This window comes from Meles meles, chromosome 5 (assembly GCF_922984935.1).
Source record: "Meles meles chromosome 5, mMelMel3.1 paternal haplotype, whole genome shotgun sequence".
Lineage (NCBI taxonomy): Eukaryota > Metazoa > Chordata > Mammalia > Carnivora > Mustelidae > Meles > Meles meles.
In genome coordinates, this window is record NC_060070.1 from 7,465,718 (window position 1) to 7,489,657 (window position 23,940).

General features: G+C 46.1%; 1 protein-coding gene across 2 annotated transcripts in view; it reads left to right on the forward strand.

Moving 5' to 3' along the window:
- AGPAT4 (1-acylglycerol-3-phosphate O-acyltransferase 4) overlaps nt 1-23,940 on the forward strand; it is a 116,786-nt gene that overhangs the window by 11,159 nt on the left and 81,687 nt on the right. The gene's annotated exons all lie outside the window — the stretch shown is intronic.

A 23,940-nucleotide genomic window follows, 5' to 3' on the forward strand; every position in this document is an offset into this window, starting at 1 on the left:
AGGCGATAAGGATGATGATGCTACATATAAGGTTCTCATGTGCCAGGCAGGGTTCCGGAAACAACGAATCCTTACCATGACCCCATGAAGTAGGACCTATCATCTCCATTTTACAGATGAGGAGACTGAGGTTAAGTCATTTGCCCAGGGTCGCATAGCCCATAAAGGCAAACCAGCTCTTTGGCTCTTGAGTCCCTGCTCGGGTGTTAAGGTTGACACTTGGCAGGACTCAGCCTCCTCAGATCCTCAGTACCGAAGAGTCTGTGCTAGAGGCGTGTAGCGAGGGGTGAGCAGTCTGTGTGTAACTAGAGTAGCAAGAGTCTGGTAGGTTCTGTTATCTCTGACCAACACAGATTCCTAGAAGAGAGGTCGAGTTAAATTATCAAGGTGTCCCACATCAAATACAGCTTGGTAGCATTTCATTCTTCGCTGGATTTGGGGCAAGTAAAATATCCCACCTGATTGTAGGGATGCCACTTTGTTGATGATGATGCCTTAATCTGGGTGTGGTACGGCAGCTGTGCTCCCCTGACTCTGTGGTCGACTTGTTCGTACACCGTCAGCTGGGCGTTTGTCTATAACGGCATGGTGGGTGTGACTGGCCATTCAGGTCACTCGTGTTATGAATATTTATTACCCCCCTGCCACGGCCAGGTCCACATGTGGACACTGTGGATCCCAGATGAAAACACGAGCTCCTAAGACATTCAGGCTTGTAGGAAGGCAGACAGATATGCACAGGAAGACATTTACCGATGTTCCATGGCTTTGGTACTGTGCCGAATCTTTTACATCATTTGCTCATGCGGTAAGGGACAATTACCACGCGGTGGCTAAGCCCTTTAACCGTGGACTTCACAGTGAAGATAGAAGGGGCCGTGAGAAGACAGGGAAAAAGGTGTCTCACATTTAAGGGGAAGCAGCGGGATGGTACAGTCTCGGGCAGGGTTTGGAAGGATGAACACAGGCTGGGAGGAGGGGGGAAGGGAGGGTATCAGGTGGAGGGGACAGAAGAGAGGGGAGAGAAGGTGTGCCCTCGGGGGAGACTCTGCTGACCTCACTGCCTGGCCTGCCCTCACTTTCCTTTCTAAAAACACACTCAATTCCGGGAGACTGGCTGTTAGCATTGAAAATTCTCTCCTCCTCTTTCCCTACCCTGTAGCAAGCTCCTTGAGGCCATTTGGTGTCCATTCCTGGGGTGGTGCCTCGGTAAATATTTGTTGGTGCCTCGGTAAATATTTGTTGGATGAACGAAAGGCATCCTCTGAGGAGGGGGCCCTTCCAGTGGGAGGGACTGTCACCCCCGATCCTGAACAGCATCCCAGCTGCAAGCGGCCAAGCTGGCGGGGCTTTTGTGAAAGAAGACACTGACCCTTCTTCCCCAGGAGAGGTTTCTGCTGGCGTGCAGTGTAGTTCAGTACAGTCCCATACACGTACGGTGTCAGGTGGCTGTGGGTGTTTTTGGTGGTGGCCCACCTGCCCGTGCAGTTGGGAGAACAGGGTGAGAGTCAAGGGTAACGGCTCGATGAGCTCAGGTGCTCGGCTCTGGCTGGTAGCTTGCAGCTATAAGCTATGGAGTCAGCTACTGACGTATTTTTTAAATGAACCCCTTTCCTGGAGACTTTTGTTTACTTTCTGGCAATTCTTAAATGCCTTCCTGAGCTGGGCGGGCTTGAGGAGCTGCCATTGGGACGGTCAGGGCGCCACCGAGTAGGCGTGGCCTCGTGGGTGTGTGACCCGCAAGGTCACACAAGGTCACACGCACTTGGTCTGAGATTCTGCGGTCACTGTCTTGAAATTCTTAGTATGTTTTGAACAAGGGGCCCTCCATTCTCATTTTGCCCTGGGCCCCCGAATTATCTCGTCCACGTGGCTTTGAGTCTAGGGAGGTTTATTGGGTGTTGGTGAATGCCAGGTAAAATGGGAAAACGACAGTCCTGCCCTAAATCTGGACAGCTTTTCAAAGGCAGGACCGTGTGAGACAAGATGGCCACAGAAAAATAAATCCGTGATCACCAGCAGCCCAGAGCGGAGGGGCGACGGCTATCGCCACGGTCATGTCAGGTCATCTCGGTATAGGACGGATGGTTGTTGCTTAGCAAAGCTTGTGGTGATACTGTCCCCAGTTCTTGACCTCTGGCCATGTGATTAAGCCTTAAACTGAGTCTTACTAAAACCCAGTCTGAAGAATGGCTCTCTGTGGACCGTGTTTCCATGGTTTTTTGGGAGGAAAATAGAACCGTCTTCCAACATGTGAAGATGCCGAAATCCAAGACTGAAGTTGCCTCAAATAAGGGAAATCATTCCTGGTGCTCGTGAGGGCTTCTTGCTCTGCTGTGTCCGTTGAAGTGTGTGTGTATGTTTTCTATACGTTGGTTTGCCTTTCTGACTCAACACATGAAAAAAAATGGATGTTTCATGTTTCCTACCAAAAACATGAATTTTTTTTTAAAGATTTTATTTATTTATTTGAAAGACAGAAATTACAAGCAGGCAGAGAGGCAGGCAGAGAGGGAGAGAGGAGGAAGCAGGATCCCCGCTGAGCAGAGAGCCCGATGCGGGGCTCGATCCCAGGACGCTGGGATCATGACCTGAGCCGAAGGCAGAGGCTTTAACCCACTGAGCCACCCAGGCGCCCCCAAAACATGAATTTTATATTCAGTAGAAAGTAGCTTTTTAAGTAACAAAATTCTAAAAATTGATACTTAGACACTTTCAGGTATTTGTGGACATTCTGCCAATTTGTTTTCTGGTGGGGAAGCATAGAGAAATACAACGGTGACGTTGCTGCCACGTTAATTCAGTTACCTCCGTCAAGACACATCACTTTGTTTTTTTGGATATGCTTCATTATTTCCAAGAAATTTAGTTTTTGTTGTTGTTGTTGTTTTTTAATAGATATGTTTTGTTTTGTTTTTACAAGATTTTATTTATTTATTTGACAGACAGAGATCACAAGTAAGCAGAGAAGTAGGCAGAGAGAGAGGAGGAAGCAGGCACTGAGCAGAGAGCCCGATGCAGGGCTCGATCCCAGGACTCTGGGACCATGACCTGAGCCGAAGGCAGAGGCTTTAACCCACTGAGCCATCCAGGTGCCCCTCGACACATCACTTTTTAAGGTTTCAATTTAGTAACTAATAAGTAATCACATGGAGCCAGCCTGCAGCCACTGAAGCTGTATTATGCTGAGTTGACTTAACTCATTTTGTTGGTACCATTATTGGGTGAGTCAGTTGGGAAAATGGTGGTGCAAAGGCGTTATTTTTATTTAAGTAAAAATATAACAGAATGTATGCTAACATCTTTGTGCATATGATAGTGAAGCTGGGGTTTGGGAGACCAGCTGGACTCAAAAACTAATGGGACAACAAAACAGGCTTGTTTTTATTTCCACTATGAAATAGAAGACGGAACTCATGCTGTCTTTCTTTTTTTCTATTTTATATCTCCTTCTCATTCATTTCTGCCCACATTCCTTTTTAGTTTTCATGAAGAAAATTAATTTGAATCAGTTCCTCATATTCAAAGGATTGGCCTGTCATTCTTTTTCATTGTTGGGAATTCAACCATTTTTTTTTTTTATTTCTTTTTTCCATTCATTCATCTAAGTTTTTTTTGGATGATTTTTTCAGATCTCCTTTACATATCATAAAATTCACCTGTTTTAAGTGTACAGTTCAATGAGTTGGGACGTTTATACAGTTGTGCAATGGCCACCAAAATCCAGCATAGCGACTTGGATTACCCCCAGCAAGTTCCCGTCCCTTCACGCGTGCTCCTCACTTGTCCCTGCAGCCCCACGTGATCAGCAACCCATTTTCTGTTTCCGTAGTTTCTCCTTTAATGGGAGCTGCATACCGATGGAATAATTCACTGTCTAGTGTTTTCTGTTTGGCTTCTGTCATCGAGCAGGGTTTTTTTTTTAAAGATTTTGTTTATTTATTTGACAGACAGATCACACGTAGGCAGAGAGGCAGATAGAGAGAGAGAGAGAGAGGAATGGAAGCAGGCTCCTTGCTGGGCAGAGAGCCCAATATGGGGCTCGATCCCAGGACCCTGGAATCATGACCTGAGCCGAAGGCAGAGGCTTAACCGACTGAGCCATCCAGGTGCCCCTCGAGCAGGGTTTTTTTGAGGCCTGTCCATGTGTTGCACGGCCCTGTAGTCTGCTCCTTCGTTTTGTTGAGCATTACTCCATTGTGAGGCTAGACCGCGTCTCGTTTATGCACTCACCTGGTGAGGAATACGTGGTTTTCAGCATCCATCCAGGTTAAGTTTACCACTTTTATTCCTGATCCAAAGTACGGGTTAGAAATAAGTCACTTTTTCCTCGCTACGCCATCCCTACCCCCAGAATCCCACTTGAGAAACACGAACATGCATAGGAAGGGCTTGGAGGAGGCCAGAGGTGAGCCGTCTCCAGCCGTCCCCGGCCTTCAGCCTCTCTCTCTCTCTCAGAACAGTGCAGCAGGTGTTTGGAATTGGACACTGTAGTTTGATCGAGTTGACAGCTCTGACTCTGGGGAAACAGCAAGTCTCTCCCACCTACAACTAGACAATAGGGGACATACATTCCTGACTTCTGTCCTGACTCCTTTGTCTTCCAGCCAAAAAAATGTAAAAATTCCAATGTTGCCCATTAATGAGCCCATTTTTTCTACTCAATTACTTACCTCCCCACTGGTTTCGCTAACTAAGTGAAACTTTTGGCAACTCACCAGATTTCGTTCACAAGCTCTTCCCATAAGTGTCTACCACGCACAGCCCGGTGCTGGCTCCTGGGAGATGGGGTAAGCCACCGGACACCAGCCCTGTCTCAGGGAGCGCTGCTCCTGGGAAGCATTGTCAGCTTCTGCTCCGTTTGGCTGTTGAAGGGCAGCTGACTTTATAGCTCCAGTAAAATCTCTTTCACATATTTGAGCCCTGAAATTTCATCAGAATTTAATCACAGTGAGTCTGCCCTGGCAGATATAGCCTATTATGTACATTCGTGGGTCGCATTGATAGTAATGAACATACGCAGAGTTTTCAATGTCAGGTATTTAGAACCCCTGACCCACTGAAGGTTTTCTCTGGATCTTCAGCATGGAGCCCAATTACCCTATATGGTGGCCATAGCTTCTCTTGGCCTGCATGGCTAGGGTTGATTGCCTCTGCTCTTTGAGACTGGCTGGAAGACTTAGGGGTAGTAAATATCCTTACAGCCTTTGCCCACAGGCTTCTCTTAGGATCAAAGGTGAAGTCCCATCCTACCTTTATTTGTGGTCTAGGGTCACAGACATCATCCAGCTTAGGAAGATACAATCCACATCCTTGCAGTATTCTGGTGGGCACTCCCATCATGCCTGCAGACCTGGCCACCGCCATCTTGCTCTGTTCCCTTGGGGAGGGGAGGGTGCCTTTTTTTCTACAGGCTGAAATTCCCCTCTAAGGACTCACCCATTCCTTTTTTCCCCCACAATGTCAGGACATGTGCAATTATATCACAAGTAGACTGAAACTGACTATGTTTATGTTTTGTCATCTGCAGGGCCAGGAGTTTGTTTTGCTTTTTAAAACAATTATATGAGGTAGAATTCATACCATAAAGCTCACCCATTCAAGTGAGCAACGCAGTGGTTTGTGATCTATTCAGAGTTGTGCAGTCATCACCACGGTCTACTTTTAGAACATTTCATCACCTCAAAAAAAAGTTAAAAATTAAAAAAATAAAGAAACCATACCCAGGGGCAGTCACTCCCCATTCCCCTCCTTTCCAGCCCTGGACAGTCACCAGTGCACCTTCTGTCTCTGTGGATTTGCCTATTCTGGATCTCTCATATACACAGCACCATATAGTATGTGGTCTTCTGTGACTGGTTTCTTCACCTGCTATAATGTTTTTGAGGTTCACCCGTATTATCACATGTATCAGTCATTCATTCTTTTTGGTGGCTGAGTAATGTCCTGTTGTGTGGAGACAACCATTTCGTTTGTCCATGCAACAGTGGACGGACATTAGGGCTGTTTCCATCTTTTAGCTCTTATGAACAATACTGCTATGAACAGTCACATGCAGGTTTTGGGTAGACTTCATGTTTTCACTTCTTTGGGGTACATACTAGGCCTGGAATTTGGGGATCATGTGGGAACTCCACTGAACATCTGGGAAACCAGAGCCGGTGCTTTTCATTCACTTCCTAAAATCTTTGGAGCCTAAGGAAACAAGGATATTTTGCATAGATGTCTCACACCTTCAGAGCCAAGTCCCTTTGCTATTCAGGCCTATCTCAAAATGTTATCAGAGACTTGATGCAGGAGAATGTTATGCACAAGATACCACAGGGAAGGAATGAAGAAGAAACTGTCAGAAGGGCTGTTGGTACAGCTCAGGTAGTGGTGATTACATGGGGTTTTATGACCGGGAACCAGGGCTGTGTCCTGTCCAACCTGATGTACTTCTGTACTGTCCTCAGGATAGTAAAAATTGTTGGGTGTGTTCAGCAGTGTGTGCCTCTTTCTTTTTCTTTCTTTTTTATTTTACTTTTATTTACTTTCTTTCTTTCTTTTTTTTTTTTTTTTTTTTAATTTCAAGTCAGCTCCACGCCCAGCCTGGGGTTTGGACTCATGACCCTGAGATTAAGAGTTGCATGCTCTGTGGACTGAGCCAGCCAGGTGCCCCAGTGTGTGCCTTTCTCTGAACAGTTTTAAGACACCAGCTTTTTTGACTTCACGCATTGTATTTCCAGAACTCTCCACTCTGCTAGATTTGCTTTCTTAGAAAGTAGGGAGTCCTGTGAAGAGCGTTATCTGAAACCAAGAAGCACTTGCTTTCTGTATTGAATCCATTTTTTGTTCTCATTTGAGTCAGTATTTACCGATCTTTAAGAATTAAATCACTGTTTGAATAAAGCTTAGATCAAGGATTAAAGGAGTAAGTCTCCAGCAATAAACCATTGCTAAACTAAACTTCTGTCTGTGGGAAGGACCTGTTGAAATGGTACATTGAAGTTTTGTAAGAATGTATTTTCCCCCATATTCCCTGATATTTAATTATTTCTTACTCTGTACAGGGGAGGGACATAACCATGAAAAAAGATAACCAATGAATTGTACATATATATAAATTACCTTTTAATATTTTGTAGAATTTAAAACCAGTTGTCTTATTTTTCACCTCCAATAGTTTTGTGGAGTAGGTTGCTGGGAATGATAGAAAAGGAAACTGGAAGCCCGAACTAGACAAATCATAAAACTTCCTTGAGCCTCCATTTCCTTATCTATAAAATGGGTACACTGGTAAATCAGAGAGCATTGTCAATACCAAGTAATGTGGAACATACTTAAGTCTGAAAAGTGTGATGCAAAAGTTTGAGGGTTTTTTTTTTTTTAAACTAAAATACAATACCCAAGTATGGTAATGATTTACCCCAACATTCTTCTACCAGGAGTATTTACCAGCATAAAGAAGAAAATTACTGTTTTCCATTATCTCTAACTGAGAACATCCTCTGGGGTGTTAATTGTCCAACCATATTGAAAAGCAATTTGTTAATATCTGGGAAAGCTAGAGGTGTGCTGTTAGACTAATGTAGCAATTCCAATGCCAGTAGTCATTAATGGTCTTCAAGTCATACAAAAGAATACTTTTCTGCACTTAGAACAACTGGATGCATAAAATTTCAAAAAATAGTGAGTATAGAAAGGAAATCATAAAAGGATTCAAATATTATTTATATACATCTTTACAACTAAAAACTTAAATATTGTCTGTGAATACAGATACATACACTAGAAAAATAGACACAGAAGAAAACACACCATTTCAAGCTCAGATTGGAGAAGGGACTTCAATATCTCTAATAGGTTATTCCTTAAAACACACACACACACACACACACACACACAGCGGGGAACCTGGATGGCTCAGTCAGTTAAGCTTTTGCCTTCGGCTCAGGGCATGATCTCAGGGTCCTGGGATTGAGCCCCGCATCGGGCTCCCTGCTCAGTGGAGAACCTGCTTCTCCTTCTCCCTCTGCCATTTCTCTGACTTGTGCTCTCTGGTTCACTCTCTTTGTCAAATAAATAAATAAAATCTTTTTAAAAACCCACAAAGCGAACATGACTAAATATTAATGAGGTAAAACATTTTGTATGTTTTGTATATTTAAAATATTTCAGAAATTTCAAAAAGTTTGATGACTTATCATCCAAACTATTTCCTAAGCATAGAGATACACTCATCTTGTCTTACACAATTTTTTTCCTGCTATACATATTTTTGTTGATTGTGCATATTATAAATATCTTTTTGTCCCTGAATATACTTTCTCATGTTCCTCCTGGCCCTCCTAAGTCTTTCTGTTCCAATGTAATTACTTGCTCAGAGAAGAATTTTTAGAAGAAACAAAATGGCTGGTGCTTCCTCTTAATATTTTACAATTATTTTCTATTTATTCATTTGTAATTCAAAGTGATTTCTCATTCTCTTCCAATATATTTGGTCCCTAACACTGAAGGAGCTTGTAACCTAAAAGCAGAGGTAAAATTAAAGTCTGGTTTAATCAGGGCACAAAGAATCCATTGAGTTTCTTAAGCAATTCCTCAAATCTGGGCATTCACAATGTGGAACTTTAACCTACTATTTCCAAAAATAAGCTTCAAACAAGTGTCAGTTGGAAAGAGAATTTTCCCATCCTGGTGGACCTCATTCCATCACTGGCTGCTGCCCATGACTCCCTTCAATTTTTCCTGTGCCCCAGGATGCTCTGCACTTTGCCTGTGTCTAACAAGGCCCTGGGGTTCCCTGTGTCCCAGCATGCTCTGTGGTTTGCCTGTGTCCCAAGATGCTCTGCACTTTGCCTGTGTCCCAGGAGGCCCTATGGTTTGCCTGTGTCCCTGGGTGCCTTGTGGTTTGCCTGTGTCCCAGGAGGCCCTGCAGTTCCCTGTCTCCCAGGATGCTCTGTGGTTTGTCTGTGTCCCAGGATGCTCTGCGCTTTGCCTGTGTCCCAGGATGCTCTGTGGTTTGCCTGTTTCCCGGGATGCTCTGCGCTTTGCCTGTGTCCCAGGATGCTCTGCGCTTTGCCTGTGTCCCAGGAGGCCCTATGGTTTGCCTGTGTCCCAGGGTGCCTTGCGGTTTGCCTGTGTCCCAGGATGCTCTGTGGTTTGCCTGTGTCCCGGGATGCTCTGCACTTTGCCTGTGTCCCAGGATGCTCTGCGCTTTGCCTGTGTCCCAGGAGGCCCTATGGTTTGCCTGTGTCCCAGGGTGCCTTGCGGTTTGCCTGTGTCCCAGGATGCTCTGCGGTTTGCCTGTGTCCCAGGATGCTCTGCACTTTGCCTGTGTCCCAGGAGGCCCTATGGTTTGCCTATATCCCAGGGTGCCTTGCGGTTTGCCTGTGTCCCAGGAGGCCCTGCGGTTCCCTGTGTCCCTGGACTCCCTTTAGTGTTCCCTGTGCCTGAGGCTGTCGGTGCTTCAGCCGAAAGTCGCCCAGGGGCCTTGTGAGGCTTTGCTGTCCCCTCTGGTCTTGGATGCATTCCTGTTCTGGGTTCTTGAGATGCACCAGTTAAGACAAGTAAAGCTCCGTGCTGTGCTAGGGTTTCCATTCCCTAATGTCTAGTGGGTAATGTGTCCCTTTACAAATTTGAACTATTCTCCTTGTTGCAGAAACACCCTCCGGATGGATAGGCACCATACCGAGCTAGCAGGACCCTTACAAGCACTGAGAGTAATTCTGGGATCTTGGAATGGGACAAGTAAGGCCCAGGCAGTGACTTCGGCCTCCGTCTTGGTTTCCCTCATCCCCGTCTGAGATTATGCTGGCATGGATGTAGCTCCAAGGTAGAGCTTCCCAGTTTCCTATGGAATCGCAACGAGTGATTGGTAAAGGCTGGTCTGTGATACGCAGTAAGATTTGCTGCCTCTGAGAGAGAAAATAGCATCTGGTCGAGGGCCAGGGAAGAAGGAGTGCTCCGAGCTTTGTCCCTACACTGCTGCGTGCTGGGGTCAGTCACCTGACTCTCTCGATGGCCCGTTGTTCACCTCTACGATGAGCAGTTGGAGTTGACCCCTATAGTTCCTTTCTTCTCGGTTGATTGGTATTTAAGGGCTGGAATTATAGGGTGAACTTAAGGAATAGGGAGGATCTTTCACTAAATGCCTTGGATACAACTGGTTCAATATTTGGAAATAAGTCCGTTTAGATCTTCATGGATTATCATAGCCAAAAATAAATGTCAGATCAAATAGTTAAGAATAAAAATTAGTTAGGGAAAGACAATGAACTATGTTTTCTGCAGGGGGGAAACTAAGGATAGAAGGATGCATTTTCTAACTCGAACTTCATGAAAGAAATCATAGCTCTTCATAATAAGTTAAAGCTCCAAGCTGCTAAAAATAAAAGCAGGCAAACTGGGAAAAATGGTCATTCTAAATGGACTAGGAAAGACATTATTCTATTTAATATATGAAGAGCTCATAAAAATCAATATGCAAGAGATAAATGGGCAGTAGATAAAAAGGAAAGTCAGGAAGAAAAAGCAATAGTTTAATGAATGTTAAAAATTTCAAACTTTACTTGTCACCCTGAAAAATGCAAATTAAAACAATGAGACACACATTTAATGAAGAGTGAGTCTTGTTTTCCTTGTTCTTAAGTGAGAATTCTTATTTTTGACAGACATGTGAAGAAATGGGTATTTTTGTATTTTGCTGGAAGAATGTAAATAACTACAAACCTTTTGGAAATGGATTTGGTGATATTTTCCAGATACCTTAAACTGCTCCTTGAACCCAGAAATCCTACCCATGCTAAGGAAATAACTGAATAAACAGAAGAAAAGTTAGTCCCCAAATTATTAATCATTGCTTCATTTGTTATTAAAAAGGCAAAAAGAAGTCTAAACAGACAACAATGAGGCAGTAAGATAATAAATAACTGAAGAGTTATCTTGTGATAAATGGACATTGAAAATTATCTCATTAAAGCGGAAGGAAAGGACATATGGAATTGATTCAACCTAAGAGCTCAACTGTATTTAAAAACAAAAAGCCTTCTGCAATGGTTGTACCTAGCAAAGAAAAAAAATAAAAAGTCTACGCGTTTACCAAAGACACCGTATTTGACGGTTATAGGTGCTAAAATTTCTGCATTTTAGAATTTTACAAATTTTCTATAATGAATGTGAATTACTCTTATGATGGGGGGGAGATTATCTTTAAAAATATTCCATGACTATGACTCAGTGACTTACATAGTATCATTTCCTTTACTTTTACCAGGTTTGTGTTTTATTTTATATTTGTATTCTTATTTTTTTTAGATTTGTATTTGAATAAAAGAGTCTTTGTTTAAAACCAAACCTAACCAAACAAACAAACAAAAACCCAGTCCACTCTGGTCCCAACCAATATCTGAGCTCCCCTGAGGGGGTTTAAGCAGGTAATTTGCTTTCCTTTTAGTTGTTTTCATGTCAATTTGATATATGGCCTCATGCAGTTTTAGCATTTGTAGAAGAGGATTCCATGCTCATTACACAACGTGATGGCTTAGGGAGGAATCATGGGGGTTATCTGCATGGCTTTTGCAAGGAGAATAAATTGTTAGGTCACCTGCCCTGTGCTTTCTGTAATGGGAAAGAAACCTGGAACCGTGCCAGTTCATACCGTTGCTTTTGCATTTTGCTTTTGACGATTCTGAGTTATTGCTATGAAGATCAAATTACATTAGGTCATCTAGAGATGCAGACTGGACCAATATTTATTGAACATCTCTTTATTCTGTAAGGAATGGTTGGGGTGGGGGTTCATCCTGGGCCGGGAAATCTTACTCAGTATGTGTTGTAGTTTGTCGAGCATAGTTCTGACCCACATAAGACACAGAGAGTGGGGTGCGTGCCTGGGTGGCTCAGTGGGTTAAAGCCTCTGCCTTCTGCTCAGGTCATGATCCCAGGGTCCTGGGATGGAGGCCCACATCGCGCTTTCTGCTCAGCGGGGAGCCTGCTTCTTCCTTTCTCTCTCTCTGCCTGCTTGTGATCTCTGTCTGTCAAATAAATAAATAAAAATCTTTATTTAAAAAAAAAAGGCACAGAGAGGGGGCCTGAGAGAATCCCCTCTCCTTACCTTCAGAAGCCTAACGCAATGGTATAAAGTTAGAACAAGAAATATGAATCATGAATCTTTAACTGAATGGATGGACCAGTAGCTTCATGGGCAACCTAATGAATGAATAAAGCTATCAATGGGTTAATGAATGTTTGCTCAGATCCAAGAATACCTGTCCCGGGTTCTACCTCACGGAAGTTGGAAAAAACATCACTGCTCTCACCAAGCAGAAAAAGAAAAAGACAGAGAAGAGGCTGTGTTTCACGGTTTATTGCTGCTGTTATTTAATGAAACTTTTCGAGGAATAGTCCGTCCGTAATGACCCCAAAAGCGTTGTTCCTGTCTGAATACTTCAATATTCTGTGGTCATATTTCAGACCTCTCTAGCAACAAGGATACTGTAAGTCAACTTATTTTGGGCCCTCACAGCCAGCAATTCTGTCTTCAATAAATGATTCATGTCAGGAAAGCATTTGAGTGCATTTCGTTTCTAATAAGTCTCTCTTCAGGTCCATTATGCATGAATCAAGTCAGGGAAATTGCCTGGGTTCACTGGCATCCCTTTATGAAAATCAAAGAAATGAAAGATTTAAAATCTGGCCTTATTGATCTCCCACCTTCCACATACTCTTTACCAGAAAAGGAAGAATTGGCAGCCACAGGGCCTCCCAGAAGCCAAGGGTCAAGGATGCTCACAGCACAGTGAGGAGGACAGAGAGGGATCCAGCAGAGTAAGGAGCCCACTCACTGGTGCCCGAGGCACAGAAGAAAAAGGCCACTTGCTTATTTCACCTGAAATTGGTTCCCCCAAGTGGACCCTCCTGGAACCCTCCCCCGACACACACAAGGAGCCCCAGTGATAATGAAGCCGGCGGACTGCCTCCTCTAAGCCCTACTCCCTGGTCGAAACCCCAGGGTCTTAACGCCATGGCCGTTTCTACGAATCCCAAGCACCACGTTTGATGCAGTGGGGAGAAGCAGCCCCATTTCCCATTTTCTGAGCCACAAACTTGAGCGCGAAACAGAGCCCATGCACACGCCTTACCTCACTGAACTCCATATCCCACGGACAGATGGGGAAGCCAGCACCGTTGGAGGCTGAGAGGCCCAGCCGAGGCGGACACGTGGATGGCCCAGAGTCCAACACAGACCCGAGTCAACACTGGTGCTTCTCTCTACTTCCATCTTGGACCGCCGCTGAACTCATGAGGGCTCTAATCCGGCGGATACAAGCCGATGCAAGAGAAGCTCCCAGTCAACGTAGCGCCCCCTCGTTCTGGGTGCAAACAGACTAGGTGAGCTGTTGTGTGGAAGAGAATCCTGCGTCTGTGGGGTATTGTTCCGGAGCCTTCAGGCTTCGGCTACGACCTCGTCACATCTTCTCGGCCTTATCACTTCATACCTAATGCTTGGAGCTTCCCCAGGACTGGCAGTTGGGCCATTTGTCAGAGGCTGGTGACCTTTGTTGGTTACAGGCCCTGCTCCCATGGCCCCAGACAATGTTGTTCTGTGCATAATGGGCACTCTGGATGGAGCCATCGACCCAGACAGACTAGGTGGGTGAGGCCAGAATAAGTAAAGAGAGATTCGTGTGATCTTATCAACTTTACTGGAAAATCAGTGCCAGAAAACAGGCTCGGCTATCTCCAGTGGGTCAGTACCCCTATCCCCACGGTCTCCTGGCCTGGCCACTTCCAGACCATGTGGGGTTGTTTGGCCAAGCTGGAGCCTGCTTAAAGGTGAGAGCTCCTAAATACTGAAGAGATTAGGGTTGTACCCCCTCCCCCAGTGGGTATCAAGGATGAAAACATTAAATTATAAAATCCGTGGAAGGAAATTTCCAACGAAGTTTTAAATTTGGCTGTAAGTCTTCTTTTAAAGGCTTTTCGTTATTTGTTTTTGATTCATTTTGAAATATTAAAGATCAGATTTTATGAAAAAAATTTAGGCACCATGATTCGCTGGTGACCTAAGTTGCACCGTAAGTTGACCCCAACGTCACCCTGCTCAGAAATCAGCCCCCTGCAAACTGCTTCCTGCTGGATACAGACATACCTTTTATCTGCTTATTCTTAACTTATTCCATATCGCCGGGGAGGTACTGGCATGTTCAGAGGGCACCAGGACGATCATGGTCTTGATCTTGTTAACACCGCTTTTTATTTCTCTTCAGCGACGTAAAGGCAAAAATCCATGTCGAGTTCAACTGCTTTCTCCCATACAGTTGAGAGATAATGAACTAAAGAGGACCTCAGAATCAATGATTTTGAACAATCTTACTTGAGGACAGGAATGGCAACAAAATCAATTAAAACTCGTGAGTCGACTTTGGGGGGCGTCTTACAACTCACTTCACCTCAGGGTCATCCCGGATTGCGCGGATGACAGGAAAGGTGCAGACAAGGACTCTTATCAAAACAAACAGAAGAGGGGGACTGGCTGGCTCAGTGGTAGAGCGGGCAACTCTTGATCTCGGGGCGTGTAAGTTCGAGCCCCACGTTGGGCGTAGAGATTGCTTAAAACCAACAGAAGAGGGCGCCTGGGTGGCTCAGTGGGTTGGGCCGCTGCCTTCGGCTCAGGTCATGATCTCAGGGTCCTGGGATCGAGTCCCACATCGGGCTCTCTGCTTGCAGAGAGCCTGCTTCCCTCTCTCTCTCTCTGCCTGCCTCTCTATCTACTTGTGATCTCTCTCTATCAAATAAATAAATAAAATCTTTAAAAAAAAAAAAAACCAACAGAAGAAACTGCGAGAACCACAGTGGAAAGATTGGTAAGACAAGATGGTAGATGGCTTGGGGTCATGGGCAAAGCAGCTGAGGGGGAAGGAGACACCAGGCAGCCTGGGAGCACCATCCGGCTTGAACTAAGGAGCTCCTTCCTGCCGGCGGAGCTGGGTGCTCTCTTTCTGTGCGTTCTGCCTGTAAGCGTGACACCAGTCCCGGAAGGAGGGGGTTATTCCCTCCATCACACAGACACACACACTGAGGCCGAGATGAGAAGCCCAAGGTCACGTAGTCAGTCAGTGGGGATTTAAACCCCGCGTCTGCCCACAGAGCGGCTCCGTGGCTGGCTTGGCCACGCCGCTTGTCACGGCCCGCGTGGGAAGGAGAGACGTGGGCACCGTGAGACCGCAGGCCTGACCACGTTGCCTTGGTGACGGGAGCACTGGAGTGGGAGGTGGTTTATATACTGAATAAAGCTCTCTTTTTCGTGTTTCGGTGCCAGCTGGTGCTGCATCTGCCTCACGCCTGCTCCGGGAGGCCCAGAGCTGGTCCCGGGCCATCTCCCCGCTGGGAGAGGCCAGAGGGGATACGTGCCCAGGATATCCTCAGCTTCCACGTATTTCCACACGTGTCCCCCGTCACAGGTGTGCCACTGACCGGCAGCCGCCACCCCGTAGCGGCCACTGCGGAAGAGGGGCACCAATTTCCGTGCAAACATCCATCCCGCCTCCCTTCTGTACTTGAAGACCTTTCCTTATTAATTGGAATATTCTTATTTAAAGCAGGAATGTCGATCCTTCCTCATTTGGAAGATTAATTGCCCTCATTTCACCTCCGTTTTTGGTTTCATGGTACTGACTTTCGGGAAACTTCCAGAAATTGAACACCATGTAACAACGCATTTTCCACTGAGTCCCCAGCAAAATAGTTCACACACTCTGGGCTGTCAGGAGCGCGGCCAGCCGGGGGGCTCCCTGAGACTGCACGTACCCTTGAGGTCGGAGCCCTCCATGGCCCTGTGACCACGGGAGAGCTGGACTAGGGTTTAGAAAGGTCCGACATGGCTCCGGAAAGAGGGTGTGACTGAAGCTGCGGGGGGACTGACCAGCAGGGAGGTCGCTCACACCTCAGGGTCACCCCAACATCCAAAGTGGGGACCGTGAATTGAAATATGACATGGTGTTCTGAAGGCCCAAGTTCATGGGAAGCCTCGCTACCTTGGGCTTCCTGGGTCCAAAGCAGCATCACAGCGGTCAGAGCCTGAGCCTGGGTCTCAGACATTTACTTATTCTTTGACCTTTACACGCTCCCTAGTCTAACTAACCCCGTTTCCTCGTCTGTAAAACGGGGGAACAGTGACTCCCCCGTGGGCTTTTGTCACAGGGAATGACGTAATGTGTGTAGAATGTTGGTGTGCGGGTCCCGTTGCACCGGTTACTACTCAGAAAATCTCCTGTTTGCCTCTGGATGTTTTCATCTCGTACTTGTTACAGCTACAAAAGGCCTTAGAGAGTATCTAATTTAATTTCCTTCCATCTCTGTTCTCCAGACAGAAAAAGTTGCCTAGGTTATCCGTCGGTGTTTGCGTCTGAGTCTTGGTCTTCTTGGATTCGACAGAAAAGCTCTTCAGAATGTCTTTTTCTCATATAAGCTACTCAGAACCAACTATGAAATATAAACTTAGATGCCTCGATTTCCTACAGACTTAAGTTTTTTATCATCCTAAAATTAGACTTTGGGGACAGAGGCTTTGGGTTATCACTCAGAGGATATAAGGGAAGCGTTAAGTGTGATTGACGACTTCTTCGGAGCTCGGTTTGGTTTAACGGACATCCTGTACGGGACAGGACTGTTGGACAGAGGACTGGGCCATCAAATTTTAACGGAAGCTTATCGTAATAGGCTTCTGCCAAACCATGTGATGAGGGTGATTTCTTTAGCTGAGCGCTATTTTAGTTAGAGATCGTCCCAGAGACAGTTCCATTTGGTCTAGAACACGTTCTCTCCTGTCTTGTTTTGGGCCTTGAGCCAGTCTAAGTCTCAGGAATCCAAAAACTAAATTTATCCTTGTTTGTCAGGACCAAGTGCTAAGTAGTCTGCCTCAGGCTTCCACAAGTTAGTCGCTGCCCTCTTGGAGATCTCTGCGAAATTCATTCAGCCTCACGGAGAAGGTGGAATCTGACGGTTTCAAGAGCAGAATGCACCTCACTCGTTTTCCCTGGGACTGCATCCATGTCCCTCTCCTCCAGGGCCACCGGCCGCCCCGGGCATTCTCTGCCTCGCCAACCCAAAATATGGTACAGAGACGAACTCACCAGCTAACCCCATGTTTGCTTAGTCCACGCTGCTCTCTGCCAATCCCTGTAGTTTTCCTCTTCTTTTCATCTGGTCAGCCCCTTTGAGAGCCCCTCTGTGCAGGAGCTCAGGAAGAGGGAAGGAGCCGGATCCCCTGAATGAGGAGGCCCCATTGAAATAACAGGAAACTCGGGTGGGTGAGGGCATCGGTTTTCTGTATGAGAACCAGAGACGGTTCGATCTGTAAAGGATCTCAAATCTCACCTACTCAATTTCTTCCTAAGGAGGGAGATGTTGAAAGAGTCAGGCCAAGCCCAGACTCCAGGTTGGCTGACTTGTCTGAGTGTGTGTGTGGGATGTGTGTGGGACATGGTGGGGGGGGGCGTATACACAAAACCACTGCTGTTAGTGTTTTCCCAAGGCTTTCTTTGCTTCCAGTACTTTTTCTATACTTGATTTTAAAGTTGTGAACCATATATATATATACATATATATATAAAGTATTTTGGGTCCTTCATCTCGTAATAGCATATTACGCTCATTTTACTACAAACCTATTATAGTGATACTTATTCAACCGTGTGAGTTTCCCATAATTCACTTTATTGTTTCCTCGTGTTGGAAATATAAGCAGTTTCTAATTTTAGGTGCTTATAAATCATGCTAGCTGAAGATCTTCGGGCAGAGAGAATTTTTCGAAAAGTTAATTTTGTCCCTAAGAGAGTTTTCTCAGAAGCCGCGTTACTAGATGAATTGGTGTGAAGGTGTGTCAGGTCGCTCTAAAAAGCCCGCATGGTGGTTCTCACACTGAGGCTAGGAGCCCCACGTGACCTCGTCTGTTTCAGCATGGAGTCTTAGTATTTTCCTTTGGAATGTAAAAAAATTGGTTTTGGTTTGTTGGCTTAGTATTTACAAAATCTTTTCTCTCTTTTCTGTTTTGTAACCTGTTCCAGTGTTTGGAGGTAAAAGAGCCTAAATAAGGGGTTGTTTTGATTTCGGTGATGATACTCAGTTGGTCATGGGTACTATTTTAGCAATTCACTTGGACTGATTTCTTTGGAAGAAAGTCCTGCTTCTTCTAAAACCCCGACCTGGTTCAGTGCCGTAATGTACATGCAGCAAGTAAGCCAGCCCTTCAGACACAAGCGAGCGCAGGAGCTAATCCCCTGTCTCTCTTCCTGAGTGTAAGTGAAAGTCGTGTTTATTTCATAGTTTTGGAATATTGACGAAGGCAGACTCTGTCGATCTTAACTAAAGGTTTCCTGTTTGTCGCCTAATTGAGGGCTTTACGTGGAAGCTCTCTGTGTCTATTTGGAGGACGCTGCAGTTTGATTTCTCTTCGTGGGGACATTCCAAGCTTTCTTTATTTGCTTATGTTTCCACTGGAGGAGGTCAGTGGCATATGGCACCATCTGCTTGACCACACAGAACTCGCTTCAGGAGTCCCTGGGAGCGGAGCTAGGCAGCTGTGGGCAGGGCTGCGGCTCTGCGTCCACTCACTTCCCGGCAAGAGACAGCCGCCAGCACTCTGGGCTTGCACTTCCCCTTGTTCTGAGGTCCACTTCTTCATCCCCGCGCCTGCAAGGATTGTCCCAGAGTTAAGAAGGTAAAGACTACCGGAGCTTTTGTGAACGCATCGTTTCCCGTGTCTGAGTCACTCGCGGAAAAGGAGAGGTTAGAATTAAAACAGCTGGGGGAGGAAATGTTTTAACACACTTGAAGGTAAATTAAAGAAAATGTCAGGCTCTGGAAATGTAGTGAGAGAAAAACTAAGTTGATTTCTCTCTCACTGCTTTCCCAGAAATGCCAGAGTAATGCATCGTAGCTGCTCCCGGGGCCTCCTTATTTTCTTGCAACCATGGAAAAATTCTCCCATTATTTGGGCGCTCCCTGTGTTCCAGGCACTCTGCTAAGGGTTTGATGCTCGTTTGGAATGTAAAAAATAGGTTTTGGCTTGTTTGCTCAGTATTTACATTTCTTGATTAGCCTTGATCATCACAGCAACCTCACGTTGATTTCACCGAGGAGGGAGTGATTTCTAGAGCTGTCAAGTGGCTGAGCCTGGATTTCCAGCCAGAGCTGCCTGACTTGAAAGGTCCCCTTAGCCTTTCCTGGTCTCTAACGGTTGTGCTGTTTGGCCTTTCCCAAGCACCTGTGCCTGCATGCAAGGTGGGCCCCGGTGGCCTCCACGTTGCAGAATTTTGCTTGTCTGTGGCTCATGGGCTGGACTATCACCCCTGTGCTCCCCTGCAGGGGCTGCCAAGGCTCCTGTCCTTTCTCCTCAAGTCCGCGAGTGATGTACTTGTTCTCCACCAGCCACCTGTGGTTTCTCTCCTCGTGCACCACCCGTGTCCATCATCCGACCACATCTAACCGCAAGGCAGGCCGGGAAGGGGGTCCATCCACCTCTCTGCCCCGGGAAGGGGAAGATCTCCTTCTCATTAGCGAAAAGAATAATAGAGCAGAGGAGAAAAAAGACACCACCATCATTCTTCTGCCAGAAACTAGCCACTATTAATAGATGTCTATGACTATGGAAATAGATGGAGATGTGAAAGATATAAATATACACATTATTATTTTACAAACCTGAATCATGCTTCTCTCTAAGCCATTTTCACTCACTATATTCTTACATTCTTCAAAGACCTGTCCTCGCTGGTTTAATGTGTCTGTTGTACAGTTGGTTCATGGTCATTCAGCATCCCCTATGCATAACCCCTAGGTCTCTCTCATCCTTGTATGAACGATCTTTTTAGGTTTTAGGTCCTGGTGGTACACAGGGAGACTCCTTCCACTGAATAAGGAGCCTCCTCCAACATTAATGACAGATGTTTCAAGCAGCTGGGAACCAATTTAACATAGACTCATGGGTAACCACGTGCCCTCGAGGACTGCCAGAGACTTTGTCAAATGATGAGTTAAATTCCAAATCTCTAAATCCTCAGTGGCTGGGAAGTAAAGGTAATTGGGAGTGACCTATTCTCCTTGAACCTATTACGAGCCCTGGTAACAGGAGCTTTTCATCTATATTTAAAACGCTGGTTCAGTAATTTTCAGACGATGTGTATTAAGTCATGGGTCAGACTTGACCTTCAGGAACATTCAAATAATGTATACAGATTGGCTTCCTGGCATTTTTTTCCCCCTGTTCTCTCTGCTTTCCCTTAAAATGTCTTTTGTGTCAGCAGTTCCTCCTCGATGTCCCCCTCACTCACCGGACTGTGACCGGCCTGAGCTTTAATATCTGGCAAGTGCTCCCGCCTTCTGTTCTCACCCACAACCAGCTTGTGCTTCAAGCCCCGATCACGTCACTTCTTCCCTCTGTCCCCTCCTCACACCTGACCTGTGTTGGTCACTTGCAGCTGGGTTTCACTTGCGCACAGGTGGGAAGGGAACGCCCGGTAGGGTTGGGCTTGAATTCTGCACCCGAAGTGCCTGGAGCCTGCGCTCAGGGCCGGCGGGTGAGTGCCGGGGAGGGCCCCATCGGACTCTTCATTGTGTAAGAACCCACGACAGATAACGGGCACATGGCCTCCTCACGGCTGCCCTTGATGATAAGAAATATGTCTGTTCACAGAAACAGGACAGGGCAACAGCTTCGTGGTTATTTGTTGGTTTGTAAACTCCATCGATCACTGCTGTCATCGTCTGAAAAATAAAATTCTTTGTCATTTCCTTGCTTCACGTAAACGACGGAAGTGAATTTGCTGGAAAAGTTCTCCCCCTAACATTCTAGGTAGTTACCAATCTGAGAGGGAAAGAGGCAAAATATTTTAAAATATTTTCACTCTACCTGCGTTGACCACTGGAAAAATCTTTATGCCATCTTTTCCCCAAATGGCACTAAATTGGCTGATTACCACATTCCAGGAAAAGCTCTTTTATTCAGTACAGGTAGGGTGGTCCCCCAGACTTCCATCTGGAACAAACTTAAGACACACGACACATATTCACCCAGTAGATGCCGCCTTAAATAATGTAGTCTCATGTCTCTTGCTAATCAGTCCTAGGACGAAGTCAGTAAAATTATTTAATAACCTCATGGCTCTGCTAACCTTTCCTTTTTTAGATGATTCCTTAGCTAGTTATGAATTTTGCTCTCACCTATACAATTGAGAATCAGTTTAAGTTAAAAAAAAAAAAAAAGAGGGGTGCCTGGGTGGCTCAGTTGGTTAAGCAGCTGCCTTCAGCGCAGGTCATGATCCCAGCGTCCTGGGATCGAGTCCCACGTGGGCTCCTTGCTCGGTAGGGAGCCTGCTTCTCCCTCTGACTCTGCTTGCCACTCTGCCTGTGCTCGCTTTCTCTCTCTGACAAATAAATAAAATAAAATCTTTGAAAAAAAAAAAAAGCAATAGTATCCTAGTATCCTTGGAATCCTTTTTTTTTTTTTTAAGATTTTATTTATTTGTCAGAGAGAGAGGGAGTGTGCATAAGCAGGGGGAGGGGCAGAGGGAGAAGCAGGCTCCCTGCTGAGCCAGGGGCCCGATGAGGGACTCGATCCCAGGACGCTGGGACCGTGACCTGAGCTGAAGGCAGATGTTTACCTGACTGAGCCCCCCAGGGTCCCACCTCTCTGAAATCTTGATTCCTCTTTATCGATAGAGAAAGAGAGACCCAGAAGAGTGATTTTACCTGAAGATACATGACCAGGAAGAGGTATGGCCGAACTTCAAACCCAGAGAGCTGAACCCACACTCAGTCGCCACCACACCAATCTAGGAAGGGAGTTTGAGGAAGTGCGGGCAGAACCAAACCACCCAAAACCCGCCTGCCTGTGATTCCCCTGAACCATCACTGGTATGGTGTTAGAGCCCCGCTCCATGCGATACTAGTAAGGGTTTTATTCAGGGGCATGGTAGTCTCTTGTCTTTTACAAGGAAAAAAAAAATCTTACATTTCCTTTGTAACACCCTACTCCTGCCTGGAAACCAAGGAAGACTGCATTTTATCCCCGGCATTTCCAATGCCAGTCGACTTCCTTTTCTTAGTGTTAAGTCAGCCTAGCAGAGGATTTGCCGAATACTCCACAAATCCTAGATCCCAGAATCCTAGTGAAGAACCATCCTTCTTCTGGCCAGATTGTATGGAAGCTTTTAGTAGCTAATGTAGGGACAGTGAATAAAGCAGATGAATATTCAACATCATCCTATCGCTGCTGCCAAACTGTAAACCAATGTACATCACTCCTCTTTCTGTGGCTCCTGAAGTCAAGTGCATGTACAGTGCATGCCGGCTTAATGCCTACTCGTTAGCGAGAGGCAGGGTATGTTAGAACCGGCTGTGTCTTAAAGAGCTGGACAACCTGGAGATGTCTGTGGGACATGCCAGCTGAGAAAGGTCAGAGATGTGGTGCGTCGGTCTCTGCAGGGGCCTGGCTTTGTGCCCGAGAGCAGGCCTTCTGGGAGAGTGGGGTGTCGCAGCTGACTCCAGAGAAGGCAGGCCTGCGTTAATTTTCATTCCCCCCCTCAGAAATGTATAGAAACGATGCATGAATACTGTGTACCTTCCAGATTGTCTAAGCAAGTGTAAATGTTCTGGAAGAACGTAACCTCTTGTCTGTCCTCCTGCCCAAAACTGTCTTCAAAACCAGTCTGGGTGGCCAGACAAGCCCCATTCTGCACTTGGAGCCTTGCTTGTGATTCTGAACTTCAGTGAAGGCTGCGCTAATTTTTGTGTTTGGGGTCATCTCCGGGCTGCTCTGTGCAGCCCAAGAGGACACTCCCCACCCCCGGTTCACACCCCAGGAGCCAAGCAGCCCAAGCAGGTGCACAAGAAAGAACTCAGGAGTAAAACTGAGAGCTACGATCAGTTATGGTCTGTGACAACCGTAGGCAAAGCACCCAACCCATGAGTCATCTCAGTTTCTTATTCTGAAAAATGGGATGATAATAATAGTCATTATTCGTGGGATTCATGGGAGGCTTAAAATGGTGAAGTAGATGTGAACTGTGACATAGATTCTTTTGTGTTACTAATAAAGACCACAGGGAAGTCCCGGGTCTCCCAGCTATGACCGTAGGGAGTTCATCCTAAAGCTTGAGCTCGTTTCTGGGCAAGTTTGTGGTGAGATTCTGCTTGCAGGGGCACAAGGCTGTGATGCCTGACTGCCTCAGCTTTATTTATTTTCCCATCAGAGTATTTGCACCTCCTGCCTTTACACTATTCCCCCAGGCTTGATTCGCCACACCGTGAAGTCATGTCATTATGCCATTTTGGGGTTGGAGACTGTGAGTCTGGTTGCTATGCGTGTTTTGAGTTTCTTTCTGATTTTAGAATGTGTGCACGTGTGTGTGTTCACACGCCTGTGTGTGCGAGTGTGTGTGTGCATGTGTGTGTCAGGGGTGCAATGGGGGTGGTTCTCTTGCCTTCATCGTTGGTTATTTGTGTTTGCACATATCTCAGAGTCCCTCCCTTGCCCACCTTCGTTAAAGTGTTCCACCTGTATATATATATATATATTTTTTTTTTTTCAAATCAAGCTCCACCTATGTGCCAATGACTGTTCCAGTGGTTGGGGAGAAAATGATTTTCAAGGTAATTGTGTCCCCGGGAGAAGTGACAGGGCAGTGTGGGAAGACAAACAGCTGGACAGTACCAGGAGAGGACACCCCGTGGCCTGCTAGTCCAGGAGAGGACACCCCGTGGCCTGCTAGTACAGGGACTTCGGGAGGGAGAGCCCATGCCAGGGACCAGCGCGATCTCACGCAGGCCAGGCTTGCCAGGAGAAGACACGTGGTGGGCGCGGGATCTGAGGATGGGAAGTGGAAGCGGGTGGTGGGAGGGTGTTCAGGCAAGGATGGCAGCAGGAGGGAAGGCCCAGAAACACAGCCACTGCCGGGA